The 17,281-nt window shown below is 48.4% G+C and overlaps 1 protein-coding gene and 1 long non-coding RNA gene across 3 annotated transcripts in view; one reads left to right on the top strand and one right to left on the bottom strand.

Moving 5' to 3' along the window:
• Positions 1-13,081, bottom strand: part of VPS37C (VPS37C subunit of ESCRT-I) — a 26,905-nt gene extending 13,824 nt beyond the window's left edge. Inside the window, exons 1-2 of one of the 2 annotated variants that reach the window (XM_035012954.1) lie at positions 12,802-13,081; positions 3,603-3,714 (exon numbers count right to left, since the gene is read on the bottom strand). The gene's annotated coding sequence lies outside the window, so the exon portion shown is untranslated. The remainder of the gene's footprint in view (positions 1-3,602; positions 3,715-12,801) is intronic. The other variant, XM_035012953.1, reaches the window with a different exon arrangement.
• A 342-nt stretch (positions 13,082-13,423) lies between these two features.
• LOC118015909 lies at positions 13,424-16,771 on the top strand. Its single transcript, XR_004680724.1, has 3 exons — positions 13,424-14,813; positions 15,794-15,871; positions 16,476-16,771. It is a non-coding gene; the product is annotated as an uncharacterized LOC118015909 (long non-coding RNA).
• The last annotated feature ends 510 nt before the right edge of the window (positions 16,772-17,281 follow it).

The raw sequence follows: 17,281 nt of genomic DNA on the forward strand, positions 1-17,281 counted from the left end.
GAACAGGTCGGTCAGCTGGCAGACAGTCAGACAAGACACGGAGGTGCGGGAACAGGGCTCCCCCCCTTCTCCCGCCCCCCCTCATTTCTCCATGCCTTCACTGAGTAAACATTTATGGAGCCGTTACTACGTGCCAAGAACTGCACCAGACCCCACGGCAAAGGAGGCAGGATGAATGAGGTGTAAATAAACACCAAGTTCTTACTATGTGCCAGGCACAACCTGAACGTATAAACACTGGTACTAACTACCCCCAGCTCAATTCCGTTTTAAAAAGCAAAAACTTCACCACCACTCACAGCGAGTGCAGGTACCAGGGGATGTGACACAGCTGGGGGCCGGAGCAGTAAGCTACGGGGAGGTGGCCGGCTCTGAGGGCTGGGGGCTCTGAGGGCTGGGGCGTGAGAAGCCCGCCAGGCCTCCCTGAAGGTGGGGGGAAGTGCTGCTGCTTGTGCGGGGACAGGAGTCAGAGGGCCACAGGCAGGTGACAGCGGGGCCCTGGCAGGAGCGGCTGCAGATCCCCATGGCTGGGAGAAGGGAACCGGAGGCTGCCGAGGCAGGCAGGTGGCTACACAGCCCTCACGGGTCCAGCAAGACCAACACCTCTTTTGGGGGGGTGACGCCATCGACTCAAAGATCAGACAGGGACCAGAGTGGGAAAGGCCACGCATGTGCTAATCCGTGTTCCCTCCACAAGAAGAGAAAAATCTCAGTTTCCCTGTCAATAACCCAAGAAGGAAAAAAACTTCCTTTCCTTTCTCTTTTGGCTCCTCTGCAGCTTTCACCTCCAGGCAGGCACCTGCGGCCAAGGCCAAGCCACCGGATGGGGAGTGTGTCCCTCTGGAAAAGCGGGGGCTCAGCCCAGCTCGGGTACTTCCTGCGGGCAGGGGGGCAGCCAGGCTTGGCCAGACCTGCTGGGTCCCCCGGGGAAGCTAGAAATCCAGATCCAGGTGACCTCTCTCCAACTTTTAAGTTGTAGTAGCCAATTCAAAAGTTGTAAAACAACAACAATAACAACAACAACAACTGGGCGGGGTGCGGTTTGTCAACAGCTCCCTCCAGGAGAGACACGTGCCTGCCACAGGAAAGGAGGGAGGGCAGGGGGCGAGGTGACAAACACCTTCCCCAGGCCCCCTGGAGCTCCCCTCCGGCAGCAAGCAGAACCAAGGGGGCAGGATCGAGTGAAGATAGCAGGCCCAAAGGTGACTCCACTACACCCCAGGGGACTCAGGCCACTTTCCCACCGCTCCCTGGGGTGGGGAGGAGGGGGCTGAGAATGGAGCTGTGGAGAGGGGATGCTGGGAAGGGCTCAAACTCTGGGCCGTCTTCCAGCTCTGTCTTTAATGGGGGTGGGGGGGAGCAACGTCTGGATGGCACTTGCTCAATGTGGATCTTTGCCAGGACTGTTGAGCTCAAAAAGTTTCAACTGATATCAGAGCCTTTACAAGCATAAATTAAAAAAAAAAAAAAAAAAAAGAGTAAAGACAAAAAGCAAAAGGCAGTCTTTTCTAAGCTCAGATCAGAATAAGGTGTGCCAGCCTTGGAGATGGCTTGCGATGCCCAGGGCCCCCTGCCTCTGTCTGAACAGTCAATGCAAGCTCTCCCCTGATAGGATGCAGAGAAAAGCACTGATGCCCGGGGTTTGCCCTTTGGCTCCATAACCCTTTAGCTGTGTGACCTTGATCAAGTCTCTTAACCTCAGTTTCCTTAGCTGGAAAATGGGCACCATGACGGTAATCCCACCTTAGGGGTTGTGTGCCTCGGATGAGCAAACGGCCCTGGAGAGGGCTTTGCAAGCTCCTGAGCATGGGACAAATGTTAATTACTCTGCCTCTTGGGGGTAATCCGATGATTAGGGGCAACTCTTGACACCCCTGGGGCTCGATATAGAGTCAAGCAAATGTGACTGCTATTACTGATTCAGAAGACAGAACTGGGACTAAGCAGGGTGCCTCTGTTTCCCCGGCTCCCACTGGCAGACAAAGCACATGTTCCTATCACTCCCCTCCTCACCATAAGGAGACCACGCTGACCCGCCAGCTACTTCAAGCCCAAAATCACACTGCAAGGAGAGTTGCAAAGGCCTTGGGCTTGTGAAATTCCCACATCCCCTTACGGCAGCACAAGAAGTAGTTACCATAGCAACCTGCACAGCTCAGTGTGCCTGAGTTAGAGAGACCTGGCCCCATCCCAGCCCTCCTGTCAAAAACACCTGCGGTTGCCTTAGAAACCTTCCTATTCCTGCTGCTTAATGACGACAGATTTGTTGACCTGATCTAGTTTTCTTTCCCTAGAATGATTCTAGCCGTGCACCCGAGTATCAGACCATTAGTCACCTGACTTCCCACAGGAGTTAATAAAAACAAATCAAACCATCATGCGCTCCTCACTTGGTCCAAAGCACCATGGACCTGACCTTCCCTTCAATTTTAAAGTTGGTGTGTAAGCGCCAGAAGGGAGCCTCCTGAAGTTTCCTCTCTAAGGAATTTCTGAGGTTGGGGCAGGGAACTCCTCCCCATTCCCCAGCGCTAAACAGTTAAGACAGCAGGAAGGGAAGTGGAAAGAGTTCAGGGCTTAAGAGCCAAATATTCCTGGATTTAAATCCCAGCTTGACCTTTTACTAGCTCTGTGACCTTGGGCAAATTATTCCGCCCTTCTTACTCTGTTTCTCTTTGGCAAAATGGGGCTAACACTACCAACATCGCCGGCTGTTTTAAGGACTTAAAGAGAAGTAAGGGAGATATAACCTCTAGAGGTGCTAGAAAAACCACCAAGCAGTCGCTAGGTAGCATTAATCCACACACTCACACCTTACCACTGTTGCAAAATGCTGCCTGACACCCTGGCCAGGCACCCAGCCAGGTTCGGGAGGGAGGGCAGGTCCTCTGGAAGGCAAAGGGTGGGGCTTTCTGAAACAGTCTCCAAACCGATCTGAACAAAGATCCTCAAACAGAAGTGTGCTGACACATCGATGAGGGCATATACAACCTCTCAGGACAAGGTCTTTTGACGGCAATTGTCATCTTTACATAAATATCTACGTAACAACCACATGCTCCTCAGGTCCACTGAATAACTCCATCTGATGCCCCCTTCCCCCAGAGGCAAGCCACTAAGTGGGAAGACCCAGGAAGGATGAGCCCCTTTCCTGTGCCGAACATGGGGACACGGGAATGGCACAGGACTTCGGCCAACTGCTTTCTCTACTCAGTGGGCTGCTAGCCAGGCTGGGGTGGTCCATCAGCAGAGGACACCTGCGGAGCCGGAGGGCAGGGCTGGCAGGGTGTGGGGCCCCTGGCTACCTACAGTCCTTGGATGGGCCAGAGCCCTGTGGAGGCCGGCTGAAGTCTCTGGGAGAAAGAGCAAGAGATGCTTCCCAGAGGAGCTGACCTCTGAAGGACAGGCAGGCACTTTCAGGATGGGGAAGGCCCAGGGCAGAGTATTCCAGGCAGACGGAAGGCAAGAGCAAAGCCAGGGCGCTACAGCTGGGGACGCCTCGCGGACAGGAGTCAGACCAGGCTTTACCGCCACCACTCAGCTTCCCCTCCAAGCCGCGCTGGGCCACCGGCAAGAGAGAAACGATGACCGTGCGGAGCACTTACAACGTACCGAGCAGTGTCCTAGGCGCTCTGGCCACAGCAGCTCGTGGGATCCTCACACCGGGCCCTCGCGGCTGCGCAGCCTTCGGCTCTCCTCATTCTCCACACGAGAAACCTGGGTCGAGAGAAGACTTGTACCTGATCCCAGTCTCACGACGAGGAAATGATTGAGCCCAAATTTCACTGCGGTGCTCTGGCCCTGGGGCCCGTACCCTTCACCACGGCACCATGCCGCCCCTCAGTCAAATGCACGCCCATGCAACACGGTGCCCAGCTCTGGGGGCAAACTTAGGATGCGGTCATTCTTGCTGACATCTTTCCATTAGACTTCTAAAGAACAGGGGCTGGCCACACAGCACCCCGGGGCCCCAGATCTCCCAACACCTCCTTTGGGCCCTCGCCCTGCAGGGACAGCCTAGTGGCTAAAGGCTCTGGGGGACAGACAGCTCCGTGCCCTCGGTCACTACTGGCTGGGGAGCCTGGGCAGGTCCATCTCTCTGGACCTTGGTTTCTCCTCTGACACAGGCCTTTTACAAGGATGAAATGAATTAGTGCCTGTGAAGTCCAATGCCCGGCTCTCAGGCCGGGCTCAGCACACGGTCAGGATCTTCTTCATCACCATGGCTGAGCTCCCACCCGGCCCATTCCCTCTGCAGATGCGGAGGACAGAGAACTGAAGATTCCTCCGGTGCCACAGAAATCCAGTGGCTGGATGTAACACAGATCAATAACGTTCCACTTCAGTCAATATGATGGCCAAGAAACAGGTTATTTAGTAAGTAGCCCATTCCTCAAACTTCCTGACAGTAAAACACAAGCGGGACACTTTGCAAAGCCTCTTCCTCCTTGGCCCACGGCTGAGTGAAAAGAAAACCATCCTAAGCTACTCCACACCCAATGGCCACTTGTTTCTCTGTTGCCCCAACTGTTCAAATGACTCAGAAAGGATTTCAGGCTGCAGCTGTCAGCCTCCCCCCGACCCCCACCCCAACTTCCTAACCGACACAGGGCAAGCTGAGCTAGCAGGTTCGACCATCCCTTTAGGAAGGATCAGGATTAAGGTCAAGGCAAACACCCAGGAGTCTGTATGAGGTCACTCAAGGTCTGTCTGTTCAAAGGCCAGGACAACGAGACCATTGTTCTCACTGACTCGGGGCCATCCTAGGCTGGCAGAAGGCGAGGCACCTGTAGATCCTCTCCCTGCCAGGGATGTCGGACGCTATGGACTTCTGGGTCCCCCAGAGGGAGGCAGGTGTGCCGAGGGCAACAGTGGAGCCACAGAAAAAGAGAAACTAGGCCAGAGCCTCCTCATATCTGCTCTTGACTCAGGCAGGGATCCATGAAAGCCGTTATCAAACGCACGAAGGCCATTATCAAACAGGCAACACGCTATCAGCAGCTACACCGGGCTCTGGACCCAGTTCCATGCTCCGGCAGAAGGCCTACTCTGAGCCAGCCTCTCTGGCAGCTGACTGCCAGACTCTAACAGACTCCACCCTCTGCAGCCCTCTCCCACACACCCCAGGACTCTCTAGAGAACACAGCCAATCAGAGCTCTCACATCCCTGCTTAGAACCTTCCATAGTTCCCCAGTGCTTTGGTATTTCATTCAAAACCTTGTGCTCCTGTGCTTGGCATAGAAGGCCCTGTATCAGCTGACCCCAAACCTCCCTTTTCAGCTAGATTTCCTTCCACTCCCCTCAGGGACTGCTCACCCCACCCCAACTCTCCATTCTACCTACTATTCCCAGAAGAAGCAACATGCTTCCAATCACTTGACAAATATTCTGTACCTATAAAAAGATCAGTATGACAGGGATCCTGCCCACAGGAGTTCCCAGCTCTGCCCCCCAGCCTTTGTCCCTACCATTCCCTCTTCCTGGAATACTCTTTCCTATGCCTTCTACAGCTTGAAAATGCCTGCCCATCCTTCAAATTTCAGCTCCTTCTCCCAAAGACTTCATTCTACCCTCCCATGGTGCTCTGTAAGTACTACCTGGCATTTATTATATAGGAATCGGGCATGTTTCTCCATCCAGACTGTGAGCCATGTTGCTCAGGTCTGCATCCCAGCACTAGGTCAATGCCTAACACACAAGGCACTCAGTCAGTGCTGACTGGACAGGGTCACCCAACTCTGGACCAACAGAGAGGAACAGGGGCCAGATTTCTCTCCTGCCTCGACCAACCAAAAAACCAGACAAAATAAATGGAACAACAGTTTTCAGACACTGGACATCAGGCATTGCAAGAAAGGGATTCCTGAGACGGGAGAACACACGATTGTCTGCAGCTCACTGCCCATAAAGAGGTTCCAGGCCATGATACAGGGACAGAGTGCCTAGGCAAAGCCTGACAGTCTCGGAGCCCGACAGTCTCCCCATACTGGGGAAAGGAAGTTGGGAGTCCTGGGAGGCCAAGGCAGCCAGACTTTACAGGGCCTATACCAGAAAGGAGATAGCGACACAAAGAGAGAACTCTGGAAATCTGCAAAGGGTCCTTCTCCATTTTTCAGCTGAGTGTTGACAGTACAGATCAGGATTAGGGGGAACACTCCTTGGACCTCAAATTGAGCCAAGAATAATTTGTATCTCGGCCAGAGTGGAAAAACCTAGTAATCCACAGGGTATCCGTGGAGCACTGAAGAAGGTGCTGTTTTGTTAGTGGGGAAAAATTAACCCTGGTCTAAAGATTGTTCTGATCCCAGGTAACAAAACTTAAGAGCAAGCCTTTAAAGAATGAAACTGTTTCCAAGTAACTTAACAGTGTCTCAAAACAATGCCAAGAACATACACAGATATACAAAAATATCCAGCACCCAAGGGGGGAAAATTTGCACCATCTGATGCTGACAAAATTACGAGACATACAAAGAAGCAAGAAAATGGAATCCATGATGAGGGAAAAATCAATCAAGAGAAACAGACTCAGAAATACAGATAACGGAATTTGCATAAAAGGACATTAAAATGGTCACTACAACCATATTCCATATGTTCAAGAAGCTAAAGCAAAAACTGTTAAGTAGGGACGCCTGGGTGGCTCAGTCGTTAAGCGTCTGCCTTCGGCTCAGGTCATGATCTCAGGGTCCTGGGATCGAGCCCCACATCGGGCTCCTTGCTCAGTGAGGAGCCTGCTTCTCCCTCTCCCTCTGCTGCTCCCCCTGCTTGTGCTCTCTCTCTCTCTCTCTGACAAATAAATAAAAATCTTAAAAAAAAAACAAAAACTGTTAAGTAGAGACATGGAAAATATAAAAAAAGATCCAAATATAAACTTGCAGAGACAGAAACTATAATGTTGAGATAAAAAGCATACTGGATGGAAGTAACAACAGATTAGGCACTACAGAAGAAAAGATCGGTGAACTTGAAAAAATAACAATATGAACTACCCAAAACAAATCACAAAGAGAAAAATAAAAAGCCCAGGGGAGGAAACGAATGAAGCATCAGAAAGCTGTGGAACAACAGCGATCAGACCTCCCAATATACCTGTAACTGGAGTCCCCAGAGAAGAGAAAGGAGACAAGAGAAACTATCTGAAGAATTAATGGGCTGCAAACTTTCCAAATTTGATGAAAGCTATAAATCCACAGATCCAAAAAACTCAAATAACCCAAGCACCGTAAACAGGAAGAAAACTATACCAAGGCACATCATGATGATTAAGTTGTTTAAAACCAGTGATAAAAAGGGGCGCCTGGATGGCTCAGTCAGTTAAGCATATGCCTTCAGCTCAGGTCATGATCTCGGGGTCCTGGGATTGAGCCCCACATCAGGCTCCCTGCTCAGTGAGGAGTTTGCTTTTCCCTCTCCCTCTGCCCCACTCCTGCTTGTGCTCTCTCTCGCTCACTCTTTCTAAAATAAATAAATAAAATCTTAAAAAAAAAAAAAAAAACAGCGATAAAAGAAGGAAAAAGGGCACAGTCGAAATGGAACAACAAAAAATAAAAAGGACAACTGATTATTCATATGAAACAATGCAAGCCAGAAGACACTGGAACCACATCTTTAAATGTTGAAATTATATGGACCAACTTAGAATTCTATACCCAGGGAAAACACCTTTCAATAACAAAGGCAAAATAAAGACTTTCTTAGACATCCAAAAGCTGAAAAATTCATCACCTGCAAGAAATATTAAAGGAAGTCCTCAAGTCAGAAAGAATGTGAAACAAAATGGATCTACACAGAGAATATAAATATAAAATATATTTTCTTTTTGATTTCTTTACAAAATAATTGACTGTTTACAGCAAAATAATAATAATGTATTGTGGGATTTATAACATATGTAGAAGTGAAATGTGTGACAACAAAAGTACAAAGTCCAGGAGGAAAGAAATAAATGTATACAAAATGGTATATCATTTGATGACAGACTGTGACAAGTTAAAGATGCATACTATGGGGGCGCCTGGGTGGCTCAGTCGTTAAGCGTCTGCCTTCGGCTCAGGTCATGATCCAGGGTCCTGGGATCGAGCCCCACATCAGGCTCCCTGCTCCGCAGGAAGCCTGCTTCTCCCTCTCCCACTCCCCCTGCTTGTGTTCCCTCTCTCGCTGTCTCTCTCTCTGTCAAATAAATAAATAAAATCTTAAAAAAAAAAATTTTTTTTAAAGATGCATACTATGAATCTAAGGCAACTGCTAAAAAACAAACAAAAAAGAGTTACAGCTAATAAACTAGCATAGGAAACAAAATGAAATCATAAAAATTACTCAACCCCAAAAAGATCAGGAAAAAGAAAAAAAAAGGAAATGGGAAGAAAGAATATTGGACAAATTGAAAACAAACAGCAAAATAATAGTTAAGCCCAACAATACTAATAATAATATTAAACGTAAATGTTTTAAACAACCCAATTAAAAGGCAGAGATTATAAAACTGAATTTTACAAAATGCAAAACCTATCCATATGTTGCCTACAAGAACCCACTTTAAAGACACACATAATTTAAAAGTAAAAGGATATAAAGAAATACACCAAGCAAACATTGATTTTTGAAACACTATCCATTTTTAAATTGTAATAAAAAATATATAACATAAAAATTACCATCCGAACTATTTTAAAGTGTACAGTTTTATGGCAGTAAGTACACTCACACTGTTATACAACCATCACCACCACCACCTCCAGAATTTTTTTTATCATCCCAAATTGAAACTCTAATTCCCATTAAACACTAATTCCCTATTTTTCCCTCCTCGGCCCCTGGCAACCACCATTCTTCTTTCTGACTCTGAACTTAACTACTCTAGGAACCTTACATAAGAGGACTCATGCAATATTTGTCCCTTTGGTGATTGGCTTGTTTCACTTCACATTATTTCTTCAAGTTTCATCCATGTTGTAGCACATGTTAAAATTTCCTTCCTTTTTTTTTTTTTTAAAGATTTTATTTATTTATTTGATAGAGATAGAGAGAGGGAGAGCACAAGCAGGGGGAATGGCAGGCAGAGGAAGAGGAAGAGGCAGGCTCCCCGCTGAGGAAGGAGCCCGACGTGAGGCTTGATCCCAGCACTCTGGGATCATGACCTGAGACGAAGGCAGCTGCTTAACTGACTGAGCCACCCAGGCGCCCCAATTTCCTTCCTTTTTAAAGCTAGATAATGTTCTATGTATGTACCACATTTTGTCTGTCCATTCATCTGTCAATGGATGTTTGGGTTGCTTCCACCTTTTGGCTACTGTGCATAATGCTGCCATGAACCCCAGTGTACAAATATATTAGTTGAGTCTCTGCTGTGATCTCTTTAGGGCATATACCCATAATTGGAATGGCTGGATCATATGGTAATTGTATATTTAATTTTTTGAGGGATTGTCATACTGTTTTCCACAGCAGTTGTGCATCTGACATTCCCACAGCAATAATAAGAGTTCCAGTCTCTCTACATCCTCTTGCCAACACTTCTGGGTTTTTTGATAACGGCCATCTTAATGGGTGTGAAGTGGTATTTCATTGTCATTTTGATTCTCATTTCTCTAATGACCAGTGATGTTGAATATCTTCATGTGCTTATTGGTCATTTGTATATCTTCTTCAAAGAAATGTCTATTCAAATCCTTTGCCTATTTTCATCAGATCACTTTTTTTGAGATGTAGTTCTGTATATATTCTGGATATCCAATAATTTGTTAAAAGCCGGATTCACTATATTAATATGAGATGAAGTAGATTTCATTACCAGGGGTTGAAAGGGTCAATTCATCAAATGACACTCCAAAATGTTTATGTATTTAATAACAGAGCTTCAAAATACATGAAGCAAAAACTGAAAAAACTACAAGGAGAAATGGACAAATCAACCATTATATCCATAAGTTTCAATGACCCTTTTCCACTAACTGATAGAACAAGTAGACAGAGAAAAGCAGTAAGCAGTTAAGACTTAAACAGCACTACCAACCAACTTAACTGACATTTATTCAACACTCCACTCAACAAAGCAGGAAACACATTTTTCCCAAGTGTTTATAGAACATTTACCAGGGAAGACCATATCCCGGGCCATAAAACAAGTCTCAGTAAATTAAAACATTTCAAATCATACAAAGTACATCCTTTGTTTACAAAGAAATTAAGTTAGAAATCAGTGTTTACTGGACAGAAAGAGAAAGTATTAGTATAATGCTGACTTTGTGTCTTCTACTACTTGTTATCCTGCCAAGGATAGATACATTAGCAGGGGGACGAAAGTACTTAATGTCTTCGATGCTAGGCATACCTGACCTGGGCTATCTGTTTGATACCGTGTTCATGGTTGAGTCTCTCCTCTCCTCTCCAGCCCATCCTAAGCCCCAGGGGCCCCACTTGTCAGCACCAGCCAAATCAGGACAAACCTGTTTGGTATTTGCTCAAGGCTCTCACAGAAACCAACGAAGGGGAAGAGAAATGCAGTAGAAGGAACACCTGCGAAGTATACATACCTTTTAAGTGCCCCAATCCTCAGAGACATCGCCACTACAGAGATCTCTGTGTTACAGGGCAACTATTCAGGAACAAACTGGAACCTTATGAAAACCCTAGACCCTGAACAGAAACTAACAGAATTTTGGAACAAGAGGATCCAGTGGGATGAAAACAAGGTATTCAATGACCCGATTATGTCAGCCTGGAAAAACCCTACTGGTACTGGCCAAAAGTATCTGGAAATGATTCACATGGCTAGTTAGCCCAATGCCCTTTTGATGGCAGATTTATGTCAGATTAGCAAATTTCACAGCAATAAGTAAAAAGAAAACAAGAATCCTTAGAAATAATCTCACTTCCAAGTATAGAAAATCTACAAAGTCCTTAAGGTGGTGCTTCTCAAATTTGACTTTCAAAAAGAATCACTCAGTGCATATGTAAAAAATACTGATTCCTGGGACCCCTCCAGACAATCTCCAGAAGTTTGGCTCCGTATTTTTAACAACCACCACAGGCAATTCTTTTTTTTTTTTTTTTTTTAAGATTTATTTATTTATTTTCGAGAAAGAGAGAGAACAAGAGAGGGGAGGGGCAAGGGAGAGAGAGAGAGAGAACCCTCAAGCAGACTCCCTGAGTGTGGAGCCCGACACAGGGCTCAATCCCAGGACCCCAAGACGATGACTGGAACTGAAACCAAGAGCCAGATGCTCAATCAACTGAGCCACCCAGGCTTCCCTAAGCATCACAGATGATTCTTAAGGTCCAGCAAGAACATTAGCTTTGAAATGAGACTAAGGGGTTAAAAATCCTGACTCGGCACTTCCTGGCCCTGTGACCAAATTATGTAACATCTCTGCAACTCCCTTTCCACCTGTAAAATGGGATCACCACTGAAGTGTTCTCAGAATTCACTATGTTCACAAAGCCCCTAAAACAGGCCAAGAGCACATGGCAGTCAAGCAAGAAATCAGAGCTAGTGCTACTTAAACCCAGCCAACAGAAGCTGCCCAGATGAAGAAATCTAAAATGAAATGTTCTATCTAATGGAAATTACAAAGGCACCAAGCCAGTTTCCAAGATAATTGAGGAAAAAAGCCTTTCTGGGCACTATGACCGCCAAGAACAAAGACTCTCACTTCAGCAGCCAATAGCTACCCAAGCCCTTCCTCCCACCCAGAACCACAAGGTCCAGGCCTGGGCTGCAGCTTTGCACAAGAGCCAAAGAAAGTCCTTCCTCCCCAAATCCCTCTGTCACCGCCACCTGCAGCTCTAGGGCCGACAGTCCTAAGAGTCAGGTGGCAACATCTCGGGGGCACCAGTAGTAAACAGAACTCCTGGAAAATAGGCAAGGAGCCAACGAAGGGAGTGGAAAAGGGCTGAGTCAGCAACAGGATTACTTAGTGAAGGGCAGTGAGTCTGTGAAGTTTCCAGGGCTAAAGGAGGCATTGCTAGGGTGGGTGAAGCCCGACACTGTGTTGGAGTTGATGCAGGGTCAACTCTGCCAGTAACTCACAACACAGCCCGAGGTAGCTCCTTCTCCCACCCATAAAGTGGGAAACTAAGCACCTTATTGGATGTGGGGAAGAAATGAGGAGGAACCAGGCACCTATGAGAGATACACTGACACGCAAACACCCCACTGCCCTTTGTACCCAAGGGGAACGGGACATATACTGGAGAGAGATACAAATACATACAGATACACACACACACACACACACCAATGCCCTTTGCACCCAGCAGGTCCAGGGGTAGGGTTTGGTCAGGGATGCTGGGCGCTCCTAGTCTGGGTACAGAAAAAAGGAGAACAGAGCCGAGGCTGAAAGCCCCTTTCTTTCACTGTCCTGGGGAAAGGGCACAGGCAGGGAGTCACAGACCAGAGTCTCTGTGACCCCACCCTGCCACCGGCCTCCCGTGTGACCTCTGGCTCCCACTCTTAGGCCTGCTTCCCCATCTGTACAATGGGCAAACGCGCTCTAACGTCACTAGAACTGTGCCCAGCAAGATGCTCAAATATGGGGTGGAGGGGTGGAGGGTGGAGGTGAGGAGTGGGGCGGGGCCGGAGGCGCCACCTGCAGGGGGAAGGGACGGGAGCGCGCTAGGGGCAGGGGCGCCGGCCTCCCTCCCTCCAGCGGCGAGGGGCAGAGGCGCCCGCGGCAGTGACGCGCCCCTCGCACCCAATCACCGGCCTCTGCCAGGATGAGGCCGACAGGCGGAGGCGCGCCGGGAGCCACTGCCAGCGCCACCCCCTTCCCCGTCCTTGCCCCTCCCCGGGTCCCGCTCACCTGCCCGGCCGCCGCCACCGCTGCCGCCACCGCCGCCGCGGGTTAAACCACGGCCCGCGCCCACACTTCCGGGGCCCGCAGGCCCGCCCCCTCCCGCCGGATGTGACACCCCTCCAACGTCCGGGCCTGGAAGAGCGGCCCGCGCCGCTCGTCCCGCACCACGCTGGGTGGCCCGTGGGTCTGAGTCACCACGACACCGCTCCCCGCCTTCACCCCTCCCCCGGGCCACAGCCACGGGAGTCCCCACGAGACCCTCCCGCGAGCGGCGGACGCCCGGCCCCGCCCCCTAAAGGCCTCCGCCCCTCCCCTGGGAGGGGCACCGCCCATTGGGCGGAGACTCGACCGCCCAGGGCGAGTGCGCCTGCGCAGACATCTGGCCTACTGGCGGGCGAGGAAGGGGCGGGTCTGTTTTATGCGGCTCGGCTTTGGGGAGGCTGTTGAAAGCGGCCCGAAAGGGGCCCGAGAAGAATCGAATGGAATCCCAGCACGTGGGGAACGCCCTAGGTGGTCCGAGCTCAGGCTGAGGACCACACGCCCGCGGCCGTGACACCGTTTGGCCCCAGGACGGGAGTCACCACGGACCTGTCTTGTGTCCTTGCTTGGCAGATAAGTGCCTGTCAGTTTGGAACTGGCTGGCGGGTTCCTCAAAACAACTCTGCGTAGTTTCCCGAGGCCCTAGACTGCACTTTTAGTCCATTCTGTGTGGGTAGTGCTTGACAGATGTCCTCATGCATCCTCCCTTGCCCCGAATCACGAGACTGATGACCTGGGAGGAAGGGCCTGATGCCAGCCAGCGCTCTCTTCCCTGGGCAGCCCAGTCCCTGTTTTGCCTCTCAGCAGGGTCCATGATAGCTTTGTAAAAGTGGGGCCCCAGGAGGAGAGCTTCTTAGACCAAGGAAACCGTACCGCCCAGAACTCGCAATCTTATTAGGTGTTGAATTAAGACCATCATTGCTAGTGACAGAAACCCAACTCAAACCAGCTTCGGGAGATTGGGAATTATTGGGTCACATAACCATAAAGTCCAAGGCGGATGGTAGCACCAGGCACAGCAGTATTCAAGGCCTCATCCTCCTTACTTGACTCTGCTCTTTCCTTTGTGACATCAAAATTCCTTTCAGAAGATAGTCTCAAAATTTCTATTTCAAATTCTAGAGAGAATGGATCTGATTGGCTGTGGTGATCACCACCGCCCCTGTTGGGCAGAGCTTCCTCTTTCTTGCCCTCTCCCGGCTGCCAGGTGGCTTATGGATCAATCACCCTTGGGCCAGATGATCACACTTCACTCAGTGAGCACCCCTAGAGCGCAGAAGGGATCATGAGGAAGGCAGTCTCAGCTACTGACTTATTTGAGGGATATCATCCTGGTTTTTGCAAACATCTCACTTTGAACATAACATCAGAGTGGCTCCTGTTGACAGCAGCTGTCCGAAACTGGGGTGAAACTGTTTCTGAGGGGTTGGGCGGACCCGGGCAGATGACCTTCACTTTGTGTCATAAACCTTTTGTGCTATATAATTTTTAATCTTGTGCATATGTTACTTTGGTGGTTAAAAAAAATTAGAAAACACAGGGCGCCTGGGGGGCTCAGACAACTGAAGATCCGACTCTTGATTTCGGCTCAGGTTATGAGATCGGGCCCTGCATCCCGCTCGGTGCTGAGCTTGGGATTCTCTCCCCTCTCCCTCTGCCCCTTCCCCCTTCGCTCGCGCACGCATGCATGTACTCTCTCTAAAAAAAAAAAAAAAATTAGAAAATACTACTGATGGATTAACTTGAGTTTATATTCAGCAATCCTTTCATTCACTGCTACTGTGTTGGCAGGTGAAATGGGCATGTGATGCTTGGAGGGAAAGTAGTCATCTTGAACTGTGACTTGACCGTGGAATGGAGGCCGTACCTGGAGGCACAACAAAACAGAAGGAGCCTGAGCCCTGGCGCCATGGAGCATCGTGACACTGCTGGATGCTTGCCTCTGGACTTCCACGGGAGAGGGAAATAAACCACCTTGTGTAAGCCACGCTTGTTTGGGGTTTTCTGTCACTCGTGCCCCTTAGGTATTAGACTCTACTGGAAAGCCCCTCTTGTACCCCCAAGACTCGGGAAGTGCCCCCTCATCTGTTCTTCAAACACCCCACACTTTCCTTTCTTAGCATTTACTACATTTTTGTGTAACTGACATTTCACTCCCCCTGGATAGTAATTTTCATAAGGACAGGCAGAACCTATTTTATACACCATTTTCTGCAAATGCTAGAAACTCCTGAAACAGTGACAGTAATAACTTGCGAAGGTGACAGACACAGTGATTCCACCCAGGGTGTTGAAAGGAAATGACAAACTGCTGCATACTTTCCGCATCAAACGGGTCATTGCCAAGTCATCTGGGTTTGGGAGGTGGGGGTGGGGCTGGCCCTAATAAATCACCAAAGATGGAGAATTAGGGCAAAGGAGGGAGGGAGGAAAAAGTGGCAGGAAATTTGAGTCATCTGAAGCAGATGGCACCGGGAAAGGGTGCTCTTCCTACTTTGTTTCCTCCATTTTTCCACTCCTGGCTCTTCTCAGCTCCCCCTGGCTCTAGCCCACCCCCTTTGGTCCTGGTGTCCTATCACTGGCACTTATGTCCCCTCTAACATGCCTCATTTATACCCAATTTCATTCATATTTCAGAGTGACCCTGATACATGCAAAAGAGAGGGAGAGAGAGAGCGCAAGAGAAGACAGCTCCTTATTCTTCTCTTATTCTTTCATTCCACACACATTCAGTGCTAAGAACTGCAGATACAAAGGTGAACAGACACCATCTCCAGCCTCAGGGAAGTTACACTGTTGGTTGGAATTTGAGAGGACACAGGAGATCTGTGTTCCCCAAGACATCTCAGTCCTTCAGACAATCAAGAACAAAAAAAATAGCAAAGTCAAAATATTCATTGTGTTTCCTCTCTACCCCCTTCTACAAAGTGTTTGTTTGTTTGTTTGTTTGTTTGTTTAGCTCCTCAGCACTGGATCTTGTTATGTCCATTTATTGGATGGGGAAGTGATGTCAACGGAAGTGAGGAGAGCTAGACAGGTAGGTCAGAGTTTAAGATATAACAAGATATTTGAGAAGCTGAGGTATTGGGGGGCAGGGATTTGGGAACTGACTGAAAAAGCAGTTTTAAAGGAAGTTTCAACCTGCGGTATGCATGATCCCCAATTCGGTCTCCAGGAGATCTTCAGTGAGGACTTTGTCTAATTTTTTTCTGGACTTGCAAGTCAGATTGGTCTGGCTGGTTTCTCACTGGGGCTCCTTCCTTCTGACTGCCCCTCCACGCTCAGCAGTTCTACCTGTACGACTCAGAAAGAAATTGCACACTATGGTGGGGGCTGGTAGCTCCCAACAAAGTTACCCACTCTCTGGCCTTCCTTAAAAACTAGGATATATTTTATTTTATAGCAAAGTTCCCAGTAGCTTAAAAACTGCAATTCTCAACCTCCTTTGCTGTTATGACTGGGTGAGTAGGGGTGCCTGGGTGGCTCAGTTGGTTAAGCATCTGACTCTTGATCTCAGTTCAGGTCTTGATCTCAGGGTCGTGAGTTCAAGCTACTTGGAAGGCTGCTTTAAAGGAGCTGAGTCAGCTGGGAGGTGAGTCATTTTGCCTTCCCCACCTTCTTAACGGCTGCTTCAATTTCAGATGTGATGGCTGGAACTTCTGCAGCTGTATTGGACCATGAGGTGACCTAGAAAGTGGAAACCATTCAAGCTCTGGATGGCCTACCCCCAGACTGGTTTAAGTGGGAGCGGGAAAAAAATTAAGTTTTATCTTGTTACAATTACTTTAGGTTTTTTGTAATGTGTATCCAAACTTAAACCTGATATGGTTATGGTTAATATGGTACTGCTTTATTATTATCTGGTTGGGTTTGGTAAATGAGTTTATGTTTTACAAATTTCTTTCCTTTATTATTTTATTAAATTTATACAGAAACCACACACACACACACACACACACAGTCTTCTGTCAATGCAACATTGTTATTATAAACATATATGCTCTCTTAAAGTATAGCTTTTGAATTTTTTTTCTTTTCATTTTTTGCCCAGGGTTTCCCTACTTATTAACAGCCTAGTGTATATCCTCTCATATAATCTCATCCAAATCTGAATCTACTGACTGAAAGAGGCTGAGGGGCAGGGTGGGGAGAAGCAAAGGAAAGTAAAGTACAGGCACGTGAATGAAGGTGGAGACCATTATTGCTTGTCATAAATATTCTAGCTGGATCACATTTTCCTACCCCCCCTCCAGCCACCCCCCCCTCCCCGATTTGCCACGACTGTGGAATTTACTTTGGCCACTGCAACGTGCGCAGAGGTTACTATATGTCACTTCCAGGTAGAAGCCTTCACAAACCAGAGTCCAATTCGCCACCCATCCCCTTCCCTTGCATCAAGAGGGCACATCCATCAGCTTTTCTCCCTGCGTGACTGTGATGAGTAGGG

The sequence above is a fragment of the Mirounga leonina genome, unplaced genomic scaffold (genome assembly GCF_011800145.1).
Source record: "Mirounga leonina isolate KUSES-001 unplaced genomic scaffold, KU_Mleo_1.0 Mir_166, whole genome shotgun sequence".
NCBI lineage: Eukaryota > Metazoa > Chordata > Mammalia > Carnivora > Phocidae > Mirounga > Mirounga leonina.